The sequence below is a fragment of the Entelurus aequoreus genome, linkage group LG09 (genome assembly GCF_033978785.1).
Source record: "Entelurus aequoreus isolate RoL-2023_Sb linkage group LG09, RoL_Eaeq_v1.1, whole genome shotgun sequence".
Taxonomy (NCBI): domain Eukaryota; kingdom Metazoa; phylum Chordata; class Actinopteri; order Syngnathiformes; family Syngnathidae; genus Entelurus; species Entelurus aequoreus.
Window position 1 is genome coordinate 65,741,752 of NC_084739.1, and position 23,291 is coordinate 65,765,042.

Here is a 23,291-nt window from a genome sequence, read left to right on the forward strand (position 1 = left end):
TTAGTTGGTGTAACCATGGAGAACTCTGGTGTTAGTTGGTGTAACCATGGAGAACTCTGATGTTAGTTGGTGTAACCATGGAGAACTTTGATGTTAGTTGGTGTAACCATGGAGAACTCTTGTGTTAGTTGGTGTAACCATGGAGAACTCTGGTGTTAGTTGGTGTAACCATGGAGAACTCTGATGTTAGTTGGTGTAACCATGGAGCACTCTGGTGTTAGTTGGTGTAACCATGGAGCACTCTGGTGTTAGTTGGTGTAACCATGGAGAACTCTTGTGTTAGTTGGTGTAACCATGGAGAACTCTGATGTTAGTTGGTGTAACCATGGAGAACTCTGGTGTTAGTTGGTGTAACCATGGAGAACTCTGATGTTAGTTGGTGTAACCATGGAGAACTCTGATGTTAGTTGGTGTAACCATGGAGAACTCTGATGTTAGTTGGTGTAACCATGGAGAACTCTGCTGTTAGTTGGTGTAACCATGGAGAACTCTGATGTTAGTTGGTGTAACCATGGAGCACTCTGCTGTTAGTTGGTGTAACCATGGAGCACTCTGCTGTTAGTTGGTGTAACCATGGAGCACTCTGGTGTTAGTTGGTGTAACCATGGAGCACTCTGGTGTTAGTTGGTGTAACCATGGAGCACTCTGGTGTTAGTTGGTGTAACCATGGAGAACTCTGGTGTTAGTTGGTGTAACCATGGAGAACTCTGCTGTTAGTTGGTGTAACCATGGAGCACTCTGCTGTTAGTTGGTGTAACCATGGAGCACTCTGGTGTTAGTTGGTGTAACCATGGAGCACTCTGGTGTTAGTTGGTGTAACCATGGAGAACTCTGATGTTAGTTGGTGTAACCATGGAGAACTCTGATGTTAGTTGGTGTAACCATGGAGCACTCTGATGTTAGTTGGTGTAACCATGGAGCACTCTGATGTTAGTTGGTGTAACCATGGAGAACTCTGATGTTAGTTGGTGTAACCATGGAGCACTCTGATGTTAGTTGGTGTAACCATGGAGCACTCTGGTGTTAGTTGGTGTAACCATGGAGCACTCAGATGTTAGTTGGTGTAACCATGGAGAACTCTGGTGTTAGTTGATGTAACCATGGAGAACTCTGATGTTAGTTGGTGTAACCATGGAGCACTCTGGTGTTAGTTGGTGTAACCATGGAGAACTCTGATGTTAGTTGGTGTAACCACGGAGCACACTGGTGTTACTTGGTGTAACCACGGAGCACTCTGATGTTAGTTGGTGTAACCACGGAGCACTCTGATGTTAGTTGGTGTAACCATGGAGCACTCTGATGTTAGTTGGTGTAACCATGGAGCACTCTGGTGTTAGTTGGTGTAACCATGGAGCACTCTGGTGTTAGTTGGTGTAACCATGGAGCACTCTGGTGTTAGTTGGTGTAACCATGGAGCACTCTGGTGTTAGTTGGTGTAACCATGGAGAACTCTGGTGTTAGTTGGTGTAACCGTGGAGCACTCTGATGTTAGTTGGTGTAACCATGGAGCACTCTGGTGTTAGTTGGTGTAACCATGGAGCACTCTGGTGTTAGTTGGTGTAACCATGGAGCACTCTGATGTTAGTTGGTGTAACCATGGAGCACTCTGGTGTTAGTTGGTGTAACCATGGAGAACTCTGGTGTTATTTGGTGTAACCGTGGAGAACTCTGATGTTAGTTGGTGTAACCATGGAGCACTCTGGTGTTAGTTGGTGTAACCATGGAGCACTCTGGTGTTAGTTGGTGTAACCATGGAGAACTCTGGTGTTAGTTGGTGTAACCATGGAGCACTCTGGTGTTAGTTGGTGTAACCATGGAGAACTCAGATGTTAGTTGGTGTAACCATGGAGCACTCAGATGTTAGTTGGTGTAACCATGGAGAACTCTGGTGTTAGTTGGTGTAACCATGGAGAACTCTGGTGTTAGTTGGTGTAACCATGGAGAACTCTGGTGTTAGTTGGTGTAACCATGGAGCACTCTGATGTTAGTTGGTGTAACCATGGAGCACTCTGATGTTAGTTGGTGTAACCATGGAGCACTCTGGTGTTAGTTGGTGTAACCATGGAGAACTCTGGTGTTAGTTGGTGTAACCATGGAGAACTCTGGTGTTAGTTGGTGTAACCATGGAGCACTCTGGTGTTAGTTGGTGTAACCATGGAGCACTCTGATGTTAGTTGGTGTAACCATGGAGCACTCTGGTGTTAGTTGGTGTAACCATGGAGAACTCTGGTGTTAGTTGGTGTAACCGTGGAGAACTCTGATGTTAGTTGGTGTAACCATGGAGCACTCTGGTGTTAGTTGGTGTAACCATGGAGCACTCTGGTGTTAGTTGGTGTAACCATGGAGAACTCTGGTGTTAGTTGGTGTAACCATGGAGCACTCTGGTGTTAGTTGGTGTAACCATGGAGAACTCAGATGTTAGTTGGTGTAACCATGGAGCACTCAGATGTTAGTTGGTGTAACCATGGAGAACTCTGGTGTTAGTTGGTGTAACCATGGAGAACTCTGGTGTTAGTTGGTGTAACCATGGAGAACTCTGGTGTTAGTTGGTGTAACCATGGAGCACTCTGATGTTAGTTGGTGTAACCATGGAGCACTCTGATGTTAGTTGGTGTAACCATGGATAACTCTGGTGTTAGTTGGTGTAACCATGGAGCACTCTGATGTTAGTTGGTGTAACCATGTAGCACTCTGGTGTTAGTTGGTGTAACCATGGAGCATTCTGGTGTTAGTTGGTGTAACCATGGAGCACTCAGATGTTAGTTGGTGTAACCATGGAGAACTCTGGTGTTAGTTGGTGTAACCATGGAGAACTCTGGTGTTAGTTGGTGTAACCATGGAGAACTCTGGTGTTAGTTGGTGTAACCATGGAGCACTCTGATGTTAGTTGGTGTAACCATGGAGCACTCTGATGTTAGTTGGTGTAACCATGGAGAACTCAGATGTTAGTTGGTGTAACCATGGAGCACTCAGATGTTAGTTGGTGTAACCATGGAGAACTCTGGTGTTAGTTGGTGTAACCATGGAGAACTCTGGTGTTAGTTGGTGTAACCATGGAGAACTCTGGTGTTAGTTGGTGTAACCATGGAGCACTCTGATGTTAGTTGGTGTAACCATGGAGCACTCTGATGTTAGTTGGTGTAACCATGGAGCACTCTGGTGTTAGTTGGTGTAACCATGGAGAACTCTGGTGTTAGTTGGTGTAACCATGGAGAACTCTGGTGTTAGTTGGTGTAACCATGGAGCACTCTGGTGTTAGTTGGTGTAACCATGGAGCACTCTGATGTTAGTTGGTGTAACCATGGAGCACTCTGGTGTTAGTTGGTGTAACCATGGAGAACTCTGGTGTTAGTTGGTGTAACCGTGGAGAACTCTGATGTTAGTTGGTGTAACCATGGAGCACTCTGGTGTTAGTTGGTGTAACCATGGAGCACTCTGGTGTTAGTTGGTGTAACCATGGAGAACTCTGGTGTTAGTTGGTGTAACCATGGAGCACTCTGGTGTTAGTTGGTGTAACCATGGAGAACTCAGATGTTAGTTGGTGTAACCATGGAGCACTCAGATGTTAGTTGGTGTAACCATGGAGAACTCTGGTGTTAGTTGGTGTAACCATGGAGAACTCTGGTGTTAGTTGGTGTAACCATGGAGAACTCTGGTGTTAGTTGGTGTAACCATGGAGCACTCTGATGTTAGTTGGTGTAACCATGGAGCACTCTGATGTTAGTTGGTGTAACCATGGATAACTCTGGTGTTAGTTGGTGTAACCATGGAGCACTCTGATGTTAGTTGGTGTAACCATGTAGCACTCTGGTGTTAGTTGGTGTAACCATGGAGCATTCTGGTGTTAGTTGGTGTAACCATGGAGCACTCAGATGTTAGTTGGTGTAACCATGGAGAACTCTGGTGTTAGTTGGTGTAACCATGGAGAACTCTGGTGTTAGTTGGTGTAACCATGGAGAACTCTGGTGTTAGTTGGTGTAACCATGGAGCACTCTGATGTTAGTTGGTGTAACCATGGAGCACTCTGATGTTAGTTGGTGTAACCATGGATAACTCTGGTGTTAGTTGGTGTAACCATGGAGCACTCTGATGTTAGTTGGTGTAACCATGTAGCACTCTGGTGTTAGTTGGTGTAACCATGGAGCATTCTGGTGTTAGTTGGTGTAACCACGGAGCACTCTGGTGTTAGTTGGTGTAACCATGGATAACTCTGGTGTTAGTTGGTGTAACCATGGAGCACTCTGGTGTTAGTTGGTGTAACCATGGAGCACTCTGATGTTAGTTGGTGTAACCATGGAGAACTCTGATGTTCTCCTCCACACGCTGACTTTATAAAAAGGGTCACAGTTTTGTCGCGGATCGTTGAAAACCAGGTCAGACCTTCTCAAAGTTGAGTCAAAGTAGTTAGTTTTCTCTTCACAAAGATGCCGGGTCAGCAGTCGGACATCAACTATTGTCACGCTCCTGTCCTGATGGCGCTGGTCTTGCCCGCACGAGCACAAAGCTGCCATTAAAGTCCTCCGAGCGGATGCGTAAGGTAATATTCCGCTTTTAAGGTCAGGTGGAATTGTTGTTCCTCCTGGGAAAGTGCGGCTTGATAAAGAGCAAACAAAACCTCCTTTCTGAATGCGTGTCCTCCATGGCCTCCGTGAAGGTTTCGCTCCTTTATACCCAATTCCCAGCATGCACGGCCATTGTGGCTCTTTCAACCAGCAGCTCTCCATTGACTGCCTCATTGTCCCGCCAAACCTTTTGTGTGTGCGCGCGCTATCGTCCATGTGCAATCTTTCACCTGAACGGCCGCGCCGATGGTCACCTATGAGGCGGCCGGGTCGCCCGTGGAGACGCCGCGATTAACCCGGCTAATGAAGAAATATTTATCGTATAGCATGTCAGCCGTAATAAAATGGACAGCGGCGCTCGCTAATAACGAGGTCGTTAGTCGCCACGCACGATTCTCGTGCAAAACATCTTTAAGAAGTTTTCATCTTCATGTGTGACAGATGCTAAAATTCTTAAAGGGGAAGTGCACTTTTTAAAAAATGTTGCATATTGTTAACAATCATTATGAGAGACATGACGATGGATGGATTTTAAAAAAATGTGTTCTAAATATTAAATAAACGTTAATAAAAGTCTGCTTACAGTGGAGCGAATGGGAGGTCCTCCATTCCGCCCATAAAATCCAATAAATAAGCATTAAAAAAGCGCCAATTTACATTTTGTGACTTGAATATTAACAAGTATTAGTGATATTGTTATTATAAGTGCTAACACAGACGGACTATTTATAGCAGCGCCGTGATCACTATTGTGTCCCTATGATTACATCATCGAGTGGTCTGCTGCTTCCTCGCTTCCTTGCTCCTTATAAGTTCATTCTAGGTCATAAATCATGCCTCTCACCTGGACAGAAGAAGTCTGAGTAGGTATTCCAACACATTGGTACACTTTGACAGCCAATTTAGACCCGAAAATGGCCAGGACGACACAAAAAGACGTTCGGATTATGAGACATTTTTCATCTAAATGGGGATATATGAACATCATAATGACAGCAGACATTGTACAGTAAGTGATGTTTTATTATGTTTGTTTGTTCTCATGAAGTCTGCAGTGAGTAATAATCAGCGATGAAAAAAAAAAAATGCAAATGTGATGCATTTTTTAAATTAATGCTTAAAATGATCATAACAGGTAAATATGAAATGTTATTATAAATGTTACTACATGACATATATACTTACATCTTACAAATTCTTATTATAAGTGCTAACGCAGACGGACTACTTATAGCGGCGCCGTGATTACTATTGTGTGTCCCTATGTTTACTTTACATCATCGAGTGGTTTGCTGCTCCCTCCTCCCTGTAAGTTGATTCTAGATCATAAATCATGCCTCTCACCTGGATAGTAGAAGTCTGAGCAGGTATTCCGACAAGTTGACAGCCATGTAGCTCGCGGCCCTCCACAGTGTGAAGCGCTTCCAAACCACTATTAAGAAAGTAAGTAAAATGTACATTTTGTGACTTGAATATTAACCAAGTATTAATGCATACTTGCCAACCCTCCCGTTTTAGCGGGAGAATCCCGGTATTCAGCGCCTCTCCCGACAAACTCCCGGTATTCAGCCGGAGCTGGAGGCCACGCCCCCTCCAGCTAAATGCGGACCTGAGACTGAGTGGGGACAGCCTGTTCTCACGTCCGCTTTCCCACAATATAAACAGCTCGCCTGCCCAAAGACGTCATAACATCTAGGGCTTTTATAGAGTGCACACAACAAGGAGACGAAGCAGAAGAACAAGGAAATTACAGACATGGCGGCCGAAATTATATACTCATCATGAACGGAGAAGTTAAAGAGGACAATACTGCCATCTAATGGCTAGCCACCGGAACACTGAAATTCAAGTATTTTTTTTTCTTCTATGTAAATCAAATAAATAGTTAGAATTCACTGAAAGTCAAGTATTTCATATATATATATATATATATATATATATATATATATATATATATATATATATATATATATATATATATATATATATATATATATATATATATATATATATATATATATATATATATTTTAATTTCCCCTCTGGGATTAATAAAGTATTTCTGATTCTGATATATATAATATATATGAAATACTCGAGTTGGTGAATTCTAGCTGTAAATAACCACGCCCCCAACCCAACCCCCCGCCCCTTACCCCCCACCTCCCGATATTGGAGGTCTCAAGGTTGGCAAGTATGTATCAATGGCATTGTTATTATAAGCTCTAACGCAGACGGACTATTTATAGCGGCGACGTGATCACTTCCTGTGTCCCTATGTTGACGTCATAGAGTGTTCCGCTGCTTCCTTGCTCCCTGTAAGTTTATTCTAAATCATAAATCTTGCATCTCACCTGGACAGAAGAAGTCTGAGTAGGTATTCCGACAAGTTGGTACACTTTGACAGCCAATTTAGACCCGGGAATGACCAGAACGCAGATGGACTATTTATAGCGGCGACGTGATCACTTCCTGTGTCCCTATGAATAGAATAGAAAGGACTTTATTGTCATTATATTTGCATATAACGAGATTAAGGACTCCAACTTAAGGTGCGGTAGTGGAAACAAATATGGAATAAAAATAAATCACACAAGAAGTAATAAAGATACAAAATAAGAATTGAAATAAACAGACTACTGTCCAATAAAAACAATAAGCAATCCTGTACAATATACAGAACATAACAATCAGTGTTGGACATATTGCACTCGAAGGGTAATATTGCACAGTAGAGTATTAGGGTAGGATGTTGTATAGGGGTGAATTATTTATTACAAGTTGTTGTAATGTTTACATCATAAAGTGTACTGCTGCTTCCTCGCTTCCTTGCTCCCTGTAAGTTGATTCTAGATCATAAATCATGCCTCTCACCTGGATAGTAGAAGTCTGAGTAGGTATTCCGACAAGTTGGTACACTTTGACAGCCAATAACAACAATATATTTTGTTATTGTCATTGTAAGTGGGCCAAAACACTTAAATTAGAAAATAATCTCATGGAAAGGACTGCTGTCATTTGTTTATAACAATAAAAAAAGGTGTGATTTAGTCGGGTCTGGGACAGGTGTGCTGCAGGTGTGGCCACAGTGTGCACGTCTGCTCACACACACATGAAAAATCAGAGGGAACGTTGGGCCGTACCTAAAACTGCCCTCGTTCCAGCCTTTGGACCCTGACTTAACGTATTAAGTGAAATAGTCTTTTTTTTCTTGCGAAAAAGTGATGATAACCATAGAAATAAAAATACACTGGCTGCTTGGTGCAATTATTAAGTTGAATATGACAATTCCTGCCGTACGCATAAAGCACCACCAGGGGACAGCATGGTGGTGCAGGCACTTCCTGTTGCCGCTGAGTAGGATAAGGTTTTATGCTAACAAGGTGTATTTGATGCTAGTGCTAATAGCGACGCCGGCGTCCAATATGGCCGCCGAGGATCCTAATAGAAAAAAGGAGCTTCCTGAATACAACAATCCACACCAGCAGATGTTTGAAGCGTGGCCCTCGGCAAGTCTGGCCAAGATCGATATTGCTTTCAATATTTCTCTCCTTTGACAGATAAGCAGCGTCTTGATAAGAGCGGCAACATATGGGCTCGCTCCCTTTTGATTGGCTGACCCTTTGACCTTCGTGCCTGCGCCTGAGAGCGAGAGGCAGCGGGGGGGGGGGGGGGGGGGTGGGGCGGCACATGGGGTGGAGGGGGTCTGGTTATGGGGCGTTATTGACCCGGCTTTTATAAATATTTAATGCACACATTAAGATCATGGCGGAGGGCGGCCATTAGAGTTCTCCAATAAAGAGGCTCTCAGAATGATTGAGTGGCGTGGCCGAGCTGCCGGGGCCACGCAGGAACCTGCTGAGAACCTCCAGACTTGCCTCACAGCGCTGGAAATTGGCAACAACTGAGCAAACATGTCATTTTTGATTGTATTCGCACCCCGGAAACTTGTCTCCTCCCTTTTTCTGCTCAGCTGCCCCTTGTCCCTCCCGCCGCGTTTTGCACTTTCACTTTCACTTTCCTGCTCTTCTTCCAACGTGCTAACTTTCATCTTCATAACCTTTTTTTTCCAATAAAGACGCTAAAACAGCCTGTGTGTAACGCTTGATCCTGATGTATTAGCATGATTGTTATATATAGGGCTGTTAAGTGATGAATTGTTGTAATCACATTAATCACACTCTTTGCATATTTAAAATTTGCTAAAAAAAAAAAAATTTTGGACACAATGGATGGATGTGCTGTTTGTAATTTACAATCTCTATATAAGACGTTCACACATGTTTTTTTATGCCTTCTAAGTCGTAAATAGTTTGCTAACAATGGAGTGAAAGGGGGCTCTCTATTTCTCCCACAAAACTCTAAATAACCATCCAAAACCCGCCAACAATACTTTGTTTACATCTCGTGACCTGAATATTAACCAAATATTAGAAATGTTATTATAAGCACTAAAAGAGACGCAGTATATTTAGCATGGAAAAACAAGAGCTAACTATATATATTTTTGATTGTACTCGCACTCCAGAAACTTGTCTCCTCCCTTGTTCCTCCCGCCGCGTTTTGCACTTTCACTTTCACTTTCCTGCTCTTCTTCCAACGTGCTAACTTTCATCTTCATAACCTTTTTTTTCCAATAAAGACGCTAAAACAACCTGTGTGTAACGCTTGATCCTGATGTATTAGCATGATTGTTATATACAGGGCTGTTAAGTGATGAATTGTTGTAATCACATTAATCACACTCTTTGCATATTTAAAATTTGCTAAAAAAAAACAAAAACCCAAATTTTGGACACAATGGATGGATGTGCTGTTTGTAATTTACAATCTCTATATAAGACGTTCACACATGTTTTTTTGTTTTTTTATGCCTTCTAAGTCGTAAATAGTTTGCTAACAATGGAGTCAAAGGGGGCTCTCTATTTCTCCCACAAAACTCTAAATAACCATCCAAAACCCGCCAACAATACTTTGTTTACATCTCGTGACCTGAATATTAACCAAATATTAGAAATGTTATTATAAGCACTAAAAGAGACGCAGTAAATTTAGCATGGAAAAACAAGAGCTAACTATATATATTTTTGATTGTACTCGCACTCCGGAAACTTGTCTCCTCCCTTGTCCCTCCCGCCGCGTTTTGCACTTTCACTTTCACTTTCCTGCTCTTCTTCCAACGTGCTAACTTTCATTTTTCTAACCTTTCTTTGTTTTACTAATAAAGACGCTAAAAAAAGTCAACACGAGTTAAAAAACAGCCTGTGTGTAACGATTGATCCTAATGTAATAGTATGATTGTTATATATAGGGCTGTTAAGTGATTAAGTGTTGTAATCAGACTAATCACAGGTTGCATATTTAAAATTTGCTAAAAAAATAAAAATAAAAAAAACAATTTGACACAATGGAGTCAAAGGGGGCTCTCTATTTCTCCCACAAAACTCTCTAAATAACCATCCAAAACCCGCCAACAATACTTTGTTTACATCTCGTGACCTGAATATTAACCAAATATTAGAAATGTTATTATAAGCACTAAAAGAGACGCAGTATTTTTAGTGTAGAAAAACAAGAGCTAACTATATATATTTTTAAATTGTACTCGCACCCCGGAAACTTGTCTCCTCCCTTTTTCTGCTCAGCTGCCCCTTGTTCCTCCCGCCGCGTTTTGCACTTTCACTTTCACTTTCCTGCTCTTCTTCCAACGTGCTAACTTTCATCTTCATAACCTTTTTTTTCCAATAAAGACGCTAAAACAGCATGTGTGTAACGCTTGATCCTGATGTATTAGCATGATTGTTATATATAGGGCTGTTAAGTGATGAATTGTTGTAATCACATTAATCACACTCTTTGCATATTTAAAATTTGCTAAAAAAAAAAAAAAAAATTTGGACACAATGGATGGATGTGCTGTTTGTAATTTACAATCTCTATATAAGACGTTCACACATGTTTTTTTATGCCTTCTAAGTCATAAATAGTTTGCTAACAATGGAGTGAAAGGGGGCTCTCTATTTCTCCCACAAAACTCTAAATAACCATCCAAAACCCGCCAACAATACTTTGTTTACATCTCGTGACCTGAATATTAACCAAATATTAGAAATGTTATTATAAGCACTAAAAGAGACGCAGTATATTTAGCATGGAAAAACAAGAGCTAACTATATATATTTTTGATTGTACTCGCACTCCGGAAACTTGTCTCCTCCCTTGTTCCTCCCGCCGCGTTTTGCACTTTCACTTTCACTTTCCTGCTCTTCTTCCAACGTGCTAACTTTCATCTTCATAACCTTTTTTTCCCAATAAAGACGCTAAAACAGCCTGTGTGTAACGCTTGATCCTGATGTATTAGCATGATTGTTATATACAGGGCTGTTAAGTGATGAATTGTTGTAATCACATTAATCACACTCTTTGCATATTTAAAATTTGCTAAAAAAAAAACAAAAACCTAAATTTTGGACACAATGGATGGATGTGCTGTTTGTAATTTACAATCTCTATATAAGACGTTCACACATGTTTTTTATTTTTTTATGCCTTCTAAGTCATAAATAGTTTGCTAACAATGGAGTCAAAGGGGCTCTCTATTTCTCCCACAAAACTCTAAATAACCATCCAAAACCCGCCAACAATACTTTGTTTACATCTCGTGACCTGAATATTAACCAAATATTAGAAATGTTATTATAAGCACTAAAAGAGACGCAGTATTTTTAGTGTGGAAAAACAAGAGCTAACTATATATATTTTTAAATTGTACTCGCACCCCGGAAACTTGTCTCCTCCCTTTTTCTGCTCAGCTGCCCCTTGTTCCTCCCGCCGCGTTTTGCACTTTCACTTTCACTTTCCTGCTCTTCTTCCACTGTGCTAACTTTCATCTTCATAGCCTTTTTTTTCCAATAAAGACACAAAAACAGCATGTGTGTAACGCTTGATCCTGATGTATTAGCATGATTGTTATATATAGGGCTGTTAAGTGATGAATTGTTGTAATCACATTAATCACACTCTTTGCATATTTAAAATTTGCTAAAAACAAGAACAAATTTTGGACACAATGGATGGATGTGCTGTTTGTAATTTACAATCTCTATATAAGACGTTCACACATTTTTTGATTTTTTTTATGCATTCTAAGTCGTAAATAAATAACTAAATAAACAGTTTGCTAACAATGGAGTCAAAGGGGGCTCTCTATTTCTCCCACAAAACTCTAAATAACCATCCAAAACCCACCAACAATACTTTGTTTACATCTCGTGACCTGAATATTAACCAAATATTAGAAATGTTATTATAAGCACTAAAAGAGACGCAGTATATTTAGCATGGAAAAACAAGAGCTAACTATATATATATATATATATATATATATTTATTTATTTTTTGTCCTGCCCAGCTTCTCAGGCAAATCATATAGCAGATGTAGATGCCCATATCGGCTGTTCTGATTGACTTTACAAAAGAGAAGTGTAGGATACTTCTCTTGTTGCCTTACTTGTATTTTGACTTTATTAAATGTATTTATATTATCATTTGGTGCAGCCGGGCCGGAGCAGGAGGAGATAGAAAGAGAAAAAAAGGAAGACAGAGGGGGGAATTGTGGGGACAAGAGGGGGATTAGACAGAGAGACAAAAACAACAACAGCAAACACAACAACAACAGAGCAACATCAGCAAATACGACATGTACAAATATGATGGTAAAAGTAATAGCAAATAAGCAGTTAGCGAAAATAAAAAATAATACAGAAATGACAATGAGCATTATTACACTAAAAATGGAGCAATATGAATACCAATAGAAATAGTGCTATTGATAATAAACAATACCAATACTTTTCCTTTATTATCAACAATACAATTGTTCAAATGCAACAATACATATACGTAATGATAACTTGAGATACGAAAGAATGCAGAAAAATGGAGGGGAAGAAAGAGAAGCAACCTACTTTAAAGGCCTACTGAAAGCCACTACTACCAACCACGCAGTCTGATAGTTTATATATCAATGATGAAATCTTAACATTGCAACACATGCCAATACGGCCGGGTTAACTTATAAAGTGACATTTTAAAATTCCCGCCACACTTCCGGTTGAAAAACTCCTTTGGATATGATTTATGCGCGTGACGTCACAAAAGCAACGGAAGTGGTTGGACCCCATCGGACCCGATAGAAAAACCTCTTGTTTTCTTCGACAAAATCCCACAGTATTCTGGACATCTGTGTTGGTGAATCTTTTGCAATTTGTTTAATGAACAATGGAGGCTGCAAAGAAGAACGTTGTAGGTGGGATCGATCGGTGTCTTAGCGGCTAAGTACAATACTTACAGCAACACAACAAGGACTACTTACTACGCCTAGCCGATGCTTGCCGCCAAACCCACGGATGAAGTCCTTCGTCGCGCCGTTGATCGCTGGAACGCAGGTGAGCACGGCTGTTGATGGGAAGATGAGGGCTGGCTGGCGTAGGTGGAGCGCTAATGTTTTATCATAGTTCTGTGAGGTCCGGTTGCTAAGTTGCTAAATTAGCCTTAGCGTCGTTAGCAACAGCCTTTTTAAGCCTTACCAGGCTGAGAATGTTTAACCGTGTAGTTACATGTACATGGTTTAATAGTATTGTTGGTCTTCTGTCCATCCTTCCAGTCGGGGGTTTATTTATTTTGTTTCTATCTTCATTTGAGAACGATGCTATCACGTTAGCTCAGTAGCTAAGTGTGTCACCGATGTATTGTCTTGGAGATAAAAGTCACTTTGAATGTCCATTTCGCGTGCTCGACTCTCATTTTCAAGAGGATATAGTATCCGAGGTGGTTTAAAATACAAATCCGTGATCCACAATAGAAAAAGGAGAGTGTGGAATCCAATGAGCCAGCTTGTACCTAAGTTACGGTCAGAGCGAAAAAAGATACGTCCATCACTGCCTCTCAAGTCCTTCACTGTAACGTTCCTCATCTACGAATCTTTCATCCTCGCTCAAATTAATGGGGTAATCGTCACTTTCTCGGTCCGAATCTCTCTCGCTCCATTGTAACCAACGGGGAATTGTGAGGAATACTAGCTCCTGTGACGTCACGCTACTTCCGGTACAGGCAAGGCTTTTTTTTTATCAGCGAGCAAAAGTTGCGAACTTTATCGTCGATGTTCTCTACTAAATCCTTTCAGCAAAAATATGGCAATATCGCGAAATGATGAAGTATGACACATAGAATGGATCTGCTATTCCCGTTTAAATTTAAAAAAATCATTTCAGTAGGCCTTTAATATAAACTATATATATTTTTGATTGTACTCGCACCCCGGAAACTTGTCTCCTCCCTTGTTCCTCCCGCCACGTTTTGCACTTTCACTTTCACTTTCCTGCTCTTCTTCCAACGTGGTAACTTTCATCTTCATAACCTTTTTTTTTTCCAATAAAGACACTAAAACAGCCTGTGTGTAACGCTTGATCCTGATGTAATAGTATGATAGGGCTGTTAAGTGATTAATTGTTGTAATCACATTAATCACAGGTTGCATATTTAAAATTTGCTAAAAAAAAAAACCAAAAACACACATTTTGGACACAATGGGGTCAAAGGGGGCTCTCTATTTCTCCCACAAAACTCTCTAAATAACCATCCAAAACCCGCCAACAATACTTTATTTACATCTCGTGACCTGAATATTAACCAAATATTAGAAATGTTATTATAAGCGCTAAAAGAGACGCAGTATTTTTAGCGTGGAAAAACAAGAGCTAACTATAGTTGATGCTGGACTTAATCACGCTCTGTGATTAATCATAATTAATCCAGTTATTTCAACATGCTAACTATGTCTAATATAGGTCAAGTTATAACAAAGCGTTGAATTGTTTTGTGATATTTATGTATATATTTAACAATATATTATTCAATTATAATATACATTTTGCTATATTAGGAAATATATTAAACATGTTTTCTAAGAAAAAAAAAAAAAAACAGCTTTTGTGTGTTGCCACATTTATTTTTTTGGTGATTAAAAACTGCCAAAGGTGGCAAAGAAGAAAACTGTGATGATAACCATTGAACAGGAAGTAGTTCGTAAAGGCAAACCGTTATCATTTAAACATGCTAACTATGCCTGATGTAGGTCACGTTATACCAAGAAAATGTCAATAGTTATGTATACATACACTTATATATTATTAAATTATAATCTAATGTTTTATGACGTATTAGAAAATATATATATTATATATTTTCTAAAAAAAATATATATATATATATATATATATATATATATATATATATACATATATATATATATATATATATATATATGCATATAAACACACTCATTTATATATATATGTATATGTGTATATATGTATATACTGTAAATGTGTATATATATATGTGTGTGTATGTATTTATATAGGTGTATATATATGTATGTGAGTATATATGTGTATAAATATGTGTGTATATAGGGGTATATATATATGTATGTGATTATATGTGTATAAATGTGTGTATATATATATGTATGTGAGTATATATATATGTATATGTGTATATAGGTGTATGTATATGTATGTGAGTATATATATGTATATGTGTATAAATATGTGTGTATATATGTATGTGAGTATATATATGTATATGTGTATAAATGTGTGTATATATATATGTATGTGAGTATATATATATGTATAGGTGTGTATATATATATATGTATGTGAGTATATATGTATAAATATGTGTATATAGGTGTATATATATGTATGTGAGTATATATAAGTGTATAAATAGGTGTATTTATATGTATGTGAGTATATATATGTGTATAAATAGGTGTATGTATATGTATGTGAGTATATATATATGTATACAGTATGTGTATAAATATGTGTGTCTATAGGTGTATATATATGTGTGAGTATATATGTATGTGTATAAGTATGTGTGTATATATATGTATGTGAGTATATATATGTGTATGTGTATAAATGTATGTATGTATGTGAGTATATATATGTATATAAATGTGTGTGTATATAGGTGTATATATATGTATGTGAGTATATATATGTATAGGTGTATATATATGTATGTGAGTATATATATGTATATGTGTATGTATGTGAGTATATATATGTATATGTGTATAAATGTGTGTATGTATGTATGTGAGTATATATATGTATAGGTGTATATATATGTATGTGAATATATATATGTATAAATATGTGTGTATATATGTATGTGAGTATATATATGTATATGTGTATGAATATGTGTATACAGGTGTATATATATGTATGTGGGTATATATATGTATATGTGTATAAAGGTGTATATATACGTATATATGTATGTGAGTATATATATGTAAATGTGTATAAATATGTGTGTATATAGGTGTATATATATATATATATGTGTATATATATATGTATGTGAGTATATATATGTATATATTATTTTCATATTATTACTATTTTTTCTAAAAACAAAGAAAATAATATGTTAGTGTGACATTCCAACACATGTCTCACAACTTTGTTTTTGTGTTCCTGCCAGTTTGGCCCTGAAGCACTTTTGCAATGTTGTGATTTATCCCCTTTTTTTTACGACACGACGCGGACCACTAAAAAACGCAGACCACGCCAGATTCTGCGCATAACGGACTCCACCGTCCGGATTCCAGGACCCGGTCATGAATAATAGACGGCGGCTGTATCTGCAGCAGATAATGCCGCGTCAGGAAGCTATTGTTATCACACGTTTGGGTGTGGGGGGGGCGATTCCACGGCAGGAGGCGATCGCAGCTGAAAATTAAATTGCTCTTTTGAGTCCGTCCTGGCGCGCTATCTGCTAATAAGCAGCGATATGCTGATTGCCAGTCGGGTCGCTGCCGCGTTAATTGCGCATTAAAGGCGAGGTGGCGTCGGACAATGTTGACTTGATGGGAAATTGACATTTTGTGACCTGCCGTTCAGGACGCTGATAAGACCTCCCTTGTTTTTAGGGAGACCCCCCCCCCCCCTCCCCCCCATCCAGGTTGACCCACTTGATGAGTATAGATTTCAGCCTCCAAAGAGACAAAAGGTAACCTTGCTCCTCGCCTTTATCGATTCTTTATTAACGAGCTGCTTCATGCACCCTAATGAGGATCTGAATGAATCAAATGTTTATGAATGTGACAAAGACGCGCCGAGGAGGAGCGGCCAATGTCAGGAAGAGCACCTCCATAGGGGTCTTTATGGACTTGGTCTTCAACACCTGGAAGTCAAACTTCTTTCACCCCGTTTGCAGTGTCAAGAGTCGGAGTAAAGATGTCCCAAGATGACCTTTTACACGGCAAATATGTCAAAGTATTCTCCCTTCTATATGCACGTTAGCTATGTGCTAGAGTCCAATGATAAAAATTATTATTTAGCAAGGTCGAGGATTTTTTGATGTCAAGAGTCGGAGTAAAAGCATACACATTTTGTTTTACAAACCCCATTTCCATATGAGTTGGGAAATTGTGTTAGATGTAAATATAAACGGAATACAATGATTTGCAAATCCTTTTCAACTTATATTCAATTGAATGCACCACATAGACAACATATTTGATGTTCAAACTCATAAACTTTATTTTTTTTTTGCTAATAATAATTAACTTAGAATTTCATGGCTGCAACACGTGCCAAAGTAGCTGGGAAAGGGCATGTTCACCACTGTGTTACATGGCCTTTCCTTTTAACAACACTCAGTAAAGGTTTGGGAACTGAGGAGACATTTTTGAAGCTTCTCAGGTGGAATTCTTTCCCATTCTTGCTTGATGTACAGCTTAAGTTGTTCAACAGTCCGGGGGTCTCCCTTGTGCTATTTTAGGCTACATAATGTGCCACACATTTTCAATGGGAGACAGGTCTGGACTACAGGCAGGCCAGTCTAGTACCCGCACTCTTTTACTATGAAGCCACGTTGATGTAACACGTGGCTTGGCATTGTCTTGCTGAAATAAGCAGGGGCGTCCATGGTAACGTTGCTTGGATGGCAACATATGTTGCTCCAAAAGCTGTATGTACCTTTCAGCATTAATGGCGCCTTCACAGATGTGTAAGTTACCCATGTCTTGGGCACTAATACACCCCCATACCATCACACATGCTGGCTTTTACACTTTGCGCCTAGAACAATCCGGATGGTTCTTTTCCTCTTTTGTCCAGAGGACACCATGTCCACAGTTTCCAAAAAGTATTTGAAATGTGGACTCGTCAGACCACAGAACACTTTTCCACTTTGCATCAGTCCATCTTAGATGAGCTCAGGCCCAGCGAAGCCGACGGCGTTTCTGGGTGTTGTTGATAAACGGTTTCCGCCTTGCATAGGAGAGTTTTAACTTGCACTTACAGATGTAGCGACCACCTGTAGTTACTGACAGTGGGTTTTCTGAAGTGTTCCTGAGCCCATGTGGTGATATCCTTTACACACTGATGTCGCTTGTTGATGCAGTACAGCCTGAGGGATGGAAGGTCACGGGCTTAGCTGCTTGCGTGCAGTGATTTCTCCACATTCTCTGAACCCTTTGATGATATTACGGAGCGTAGCTGGTGAAATCCCTAAATTCCTTGCAATAGCTGGTTGAGAAAGTTTTTTCTTAAACTGTTCAACAATTTGCTCCCGCATTTGTTGACAAAGTGGTGACCCTCGCCCCATCCTTGTTTGTGAATGACTGAGCATTTCATGGAATTTACTTTTATACCCAATCATGACACCCACCTGTTCCCAATTTGCCTGCACACCTGTGGGATGTTCCAAATAAGTGTTTGACGAGCATTCCTCAACTTTATCAGTATTTATTGCCACCTTTCCCAACTTCTTTGTCACGTGTTGCTGGCATCAAATTCTAAAGTTAATGATTATTTGCAACAAAAAAAATGTTTATGAGTTCGAACATCAAATATGTTGTCTTTGTAGCATATTCAACTGAATATGGGTTGAGAATGATTTGCAAATCATTGTATTCCGTTTATATTTACATCTAACACAATTTCCCAACTCATATGGAAACGGGGTTTGTACATTTTAGTAAAACATACATTTTCTTTCTGTTCAAACTGTTTTTGTTTTCTCCTGTGAATTAATGTGAGCTAAGAGGAGTTTGCAGTGTCAAAAGTCGGAGTAAAAGTATTTCAAAGTTGAATTTTCTAAAGACTTAGTTATGTTTTTGTTTTAAATTTTAGTAAAACTATTTCCTTTTCTATTCAAACACTTTTTTAATTATTATTTTCCCCTGTAAAGGCATGTAAGCTAACTGTCAAGAGTAGAAGTACAAATGTCCCAAGATGACCTTTTACACGGCAAATATGTCAAAGTATTCTCCCTTCTAAATGCACGTTAGCTATGTGCTAGAGTCGTATGATAAAAATGATTATTTAGCAAAAAATGATTATTTAGATTTTTTAATGTCAAGAGTCGGAGTAAAAGCATTTTAAAGTTGCATCTACTGATGACTTAGGTTATCGATTTGTTTTACATTTTAGTAAAACGTACATTTTCTTTCTATTCAAACTGTTTTTGTTTTCTCCTGTAAATTAATGTGAGCTAAGAGGAGTTTGCAGTGTCAAAAGTCGGAGTAAAAGTATTTCAAAGTTGAATTTTCTGAAGACTTAGTTAATGTCTGTAAAGGCATGTAAGCTAACTGTCAAGAGTAGGAGTAAAAATGTTCCAAGATGACCTTTTACACGCCAAATATGTCAAAGTATTCTCCCTTCTAAATGACTCTATGTGCTAGAGTCGTATGATAAAAATGAATATTTAGCAAGGTAGAGGATTTTTTAATGCCAAGAGTCGGAGTAAAAGCTTTATAAAGTTGCATCTACTGAAGACTTAAGTTATCGTTTTGTTTTACATTTTAGTAAAACGTACATTTTCTTTCTGTTCAAACAGTTTTTGTTTTCTCCTGTAAATTAATGTGAGCTAAGAGGAGTTTGTAGTGTCAAAAGTCAGAGTAAAAGCATTTCAAAGTTGCATTTTCTGAAGACTTAGTTATGTTTTTGTTTTAAATTTAAGTAAAACAATGTTATTTTCTATTCAAACTGTTTTTAGTTTTGATAGCATGTAAGCTAAGTGGAGTTTGCACTGTAAAGAGTAGGAGTAAAAGTATTTCACGGGTGTGTCTTCTGAAGACTTTATGAAAAAGGGCTTATTGGTTCCAGATTTTAATCAAACTTAATTTCCTTTTTTATTCAAAACGTATTATTTCCCCTGTAAAGGCATGTAAGCTAACTGTCAAGAGTAGGAGTAAAAATGTTCCAAGATTACCTTTTACACGCCAAATATGTCAAAGTATTCTCCCTTCTAAATGACTCTACGTGCTAGAGTCGTATGATAAAAATGATTATTTAGCAAGGTAGAGGATTTTTTAATGTGAAGAGTCGGAGTAAAAGCTTTATAAAGTTGCATCTACTGAAGACTTAAGTTATCGTTTTGTTTTACATTTTAGTAAAACGTACATTTTCTTTCTGTTCAAACGGTTTTTGTTTTCTCCTGTAAATTAATGTGAGCTAAGAGGAGTTTGTAGTGTCAAAAGTCGGAGTAAAAGTATTTCAAAGTTGCATTTTCTGAACACTTAATTATGTTTTCGTTTTACATTTTTCTATTCAAACTGTTTTTAGTTTTGATAGCATGTAAGCTAAGTGGAGTTTGCACTGTCAAGAGTAGGAGTCAAAGTATTTCACAGGTGTGTCTTCTGAAGACTTTATGAAAAAGGGCTTATTGGTTTCAGATTTTAATCAAACTTAATTTCCTTTTTTATTCAAAACTTATTATTTCCCCTGTAAAGGCATGTAAGCTAACTGTCAAGAGTAGGAGTAAAAATGTCCCACAATGACCTTTTATACGCCAAATATGTCAAAGTATTCTTCCTTCTAAATGCACGTTAGCTACGTGCTAGAGTCGTATGATAAAAATGATTATTTAGCAAGGTCGAGGATTTTTTAATGTCAAGAGTCGGAGTAAAAGCTTTTTAAAGTTGCATCTACTGAAGACTTAAGTTATCGTTTTGTTTTACATTTTAGTAAAACATGCATTTTTTTTCTATTAAAACTGTTTTTGTTTTCTCCTGTGAATTAATGTGAGCTAAGAGGAGTTTGTAGTGTCAAAAGTCGGAGTAAAAGTATTTCAAAGTTGAATTTTCTGAAGACTTAGTTATGTTTTTGTTTTAAATTTGAGTAAAACAATTTTCTATTCAAACTGTTTTTAATTTTAATAGCATGTAAACTAAAAGGAGTTTGCAGTGCCAAGAGTAGGAGTAAAAGTATTTCACAGGTGTGTCTTCTAAAGACTTTATGAAAAAGGTATTTTTGATTTCAGATTTTAATCTATTCAAACGTTTTTTTTAATTATTATTTTCCCTGTAAAGGCATGTAAGCTAACTGTTAAGAGTAGGAGTAAAAATGTTCCAAGATGACCTTTTACATGCCAAATATGTAAAATTATTCTCCCTTCTAAATGCATATTAGCTATGTGCTGGAGTCGTATGATAAAAATGATTACTTAGCAAGGTAGAGGATTTTTAATGTCAAGAGTCGGAGTAAAATAATCTACTGAAGACTTAAAGTTGTCTTTTTTTTTTTTACATTTTAGTAAAGCATAATTTGCCTTTCTTTTCTAATTTGTTTTGAATGAATTTCTCTTCCAAAAGCATGTAAGTTATGTGGTGGAGTACAAATTATTTATTTAGCACTGTAGGAGAAGAGTGTGCAGTGTCAAGAGTCGGAGTAAAAGTATCGCAGAGGCGCACTTTAGAAAAATGTGTATTTTGGTTTTACATTTCAATTACACCTAATTTCCTTTTCCATCCCAACTGTTTTTAACTGTTCTCTCCTGTAAAGGAGGCATGTCGGCTATTTGGAGTTTTCCGTGTCAAGAGTAGGAGTAAAAGTATCTCAGAAGTGCACTTTAGAAAAATGTGCATTTTGGTTTTAAATTTCAATTAGACCTCATTTCCAACTGTTTTTAACTGTTCTCTCCTGTAAAGGAGGCATGTCGGCTATGTCGAGTTTTCCGTGTCAAGAGTAGGAGTAAAAGTATCTCAGAAGTTTAGAAAAAGGTGTATTTTGGTTTTAAACCACAATTAGACCTCATTTCCAACTGTTTTTAACTGTTCTCTCCTGTAAAGGAGGCATGTCGGCTATTTGGAGTTTTCCGTGTCAAGAGTAGGAGTAAAAGTATCTCAGAAGTGCACTTTAGAAAAATGTGCATTTTGGTTTTAAATTTCAATTAGACCTCATTTCCGACTGTTTTTAATTGTTCCCTCCTGTAAAGGAGGCATGTCGGCTATTTGGACTTTTCCGTGTCAAGAGTAGGAGTAAAAGTATTAAAGGTTTAGAAAAAGGTGTATTTTGGTTGTAAATTTCAATTAGACCTAATTTCCAACTGTTTTTATTTGTCCTCTCTTGTAAAGGAGGCGTGTCGACTATTTTGAGTTTTCCGTGTCAAAAGTAGTAGTAAACGTATCTCAGAGGTACACTTTAGAAAAAGGTGTATTTTGGTTTTAAATTTCATAATTTCCTTTTCCATCCCAACTGTTTTTAACTGTTCTCTCCTGTAAAGGAGGCATATTAGCTATTTGGAGTTTTCCATGTCAAGAGTAGGAGTAAAAGTACCTCAGGTTTAGAAAAAGGTGTATTTTGGTTTTAAATTTCAATTGGACTTAATTTCCAACTGTTTTTAACTGTTCTCTCCTGTAAAGGAGGCATGTCGGCTATTTGGAGTTTTCCGTGTCAAGAGTTGGAGTAAAAGTATCTCAGAGGTTTAGAAAAAGGAGTATTTTGGTTTTAAATTTCAATTAGACCTAATCTCCTTTTCCATCCCAACTGTTTATAATTGTTCCCTCCTGTAAAGGAGGCATGTTTGGAGTTTTCCGTGTCAAGAGTAGGAGTAAAAGTATCTCAGAGGTGCACTTTAGAAAAAGGTGTATTTTGGCTTTAAATTTCATAATTTCCTTTTCCATCCCAACTGTTCTCTCCTGTAAAGGAGGCATGTTGGCTATTTGGAGTTTTCCGTGTCAAGAGTCGGAGTAAAAGTATCTCAGAGGTTTACAAAAAAGGTGTATATTGGTTTTAAATTTCAATTAGACCTCATTTCCAACTGTTTTTAACGGTTCTCTCCTGTAAAGGAGGCATGTCGGCTATGTCAAGTTTTCCGTGTCAAGAGTAGGAGTAAAAGTATCTCAGAAGTTTAGAAAAAGGTGTATTTTGGTTTTAAATTTTAATTAGACCTCATTTCCAACTGTTTTTAACTGTTCTCTCCTGTAAAGGAGGCATGTCGGCTAAGTCGACTTTTCCGTGTCAAGAGTAGGAGTGAAAGTATCTCAGAGGTTTAGAAAAAGGTGTATTTTGGTTTTAAATTTCAATTAGACCTCATTTCTTTTTCCATCCCAACTGTTTATAATCGGTCCCTCCTGTAAAGGAGGCATGTTTGTAGTTTTCCGTGTCAAGAGTAGGAGTAAAAGTATTAAAGGTTTAGAAAAATTTTGTGGTTTAAAATTTCAATTAGACCTATTTTCCAACTGTTTTTAATTGTTCTCTCCTGTAGAGGAGGTATGTCGACTATTTGGAGTTTTCCGTGTCAAGAGTAGGAGTAAAAGTATCTCAGAGGTGCACTTTAGAAAAAGGTGTATTTTGGTTTTAAATTTCATAATTTCCTTTTCCATCCCAACTGTTTTCTACTGTAAAGGAGGCA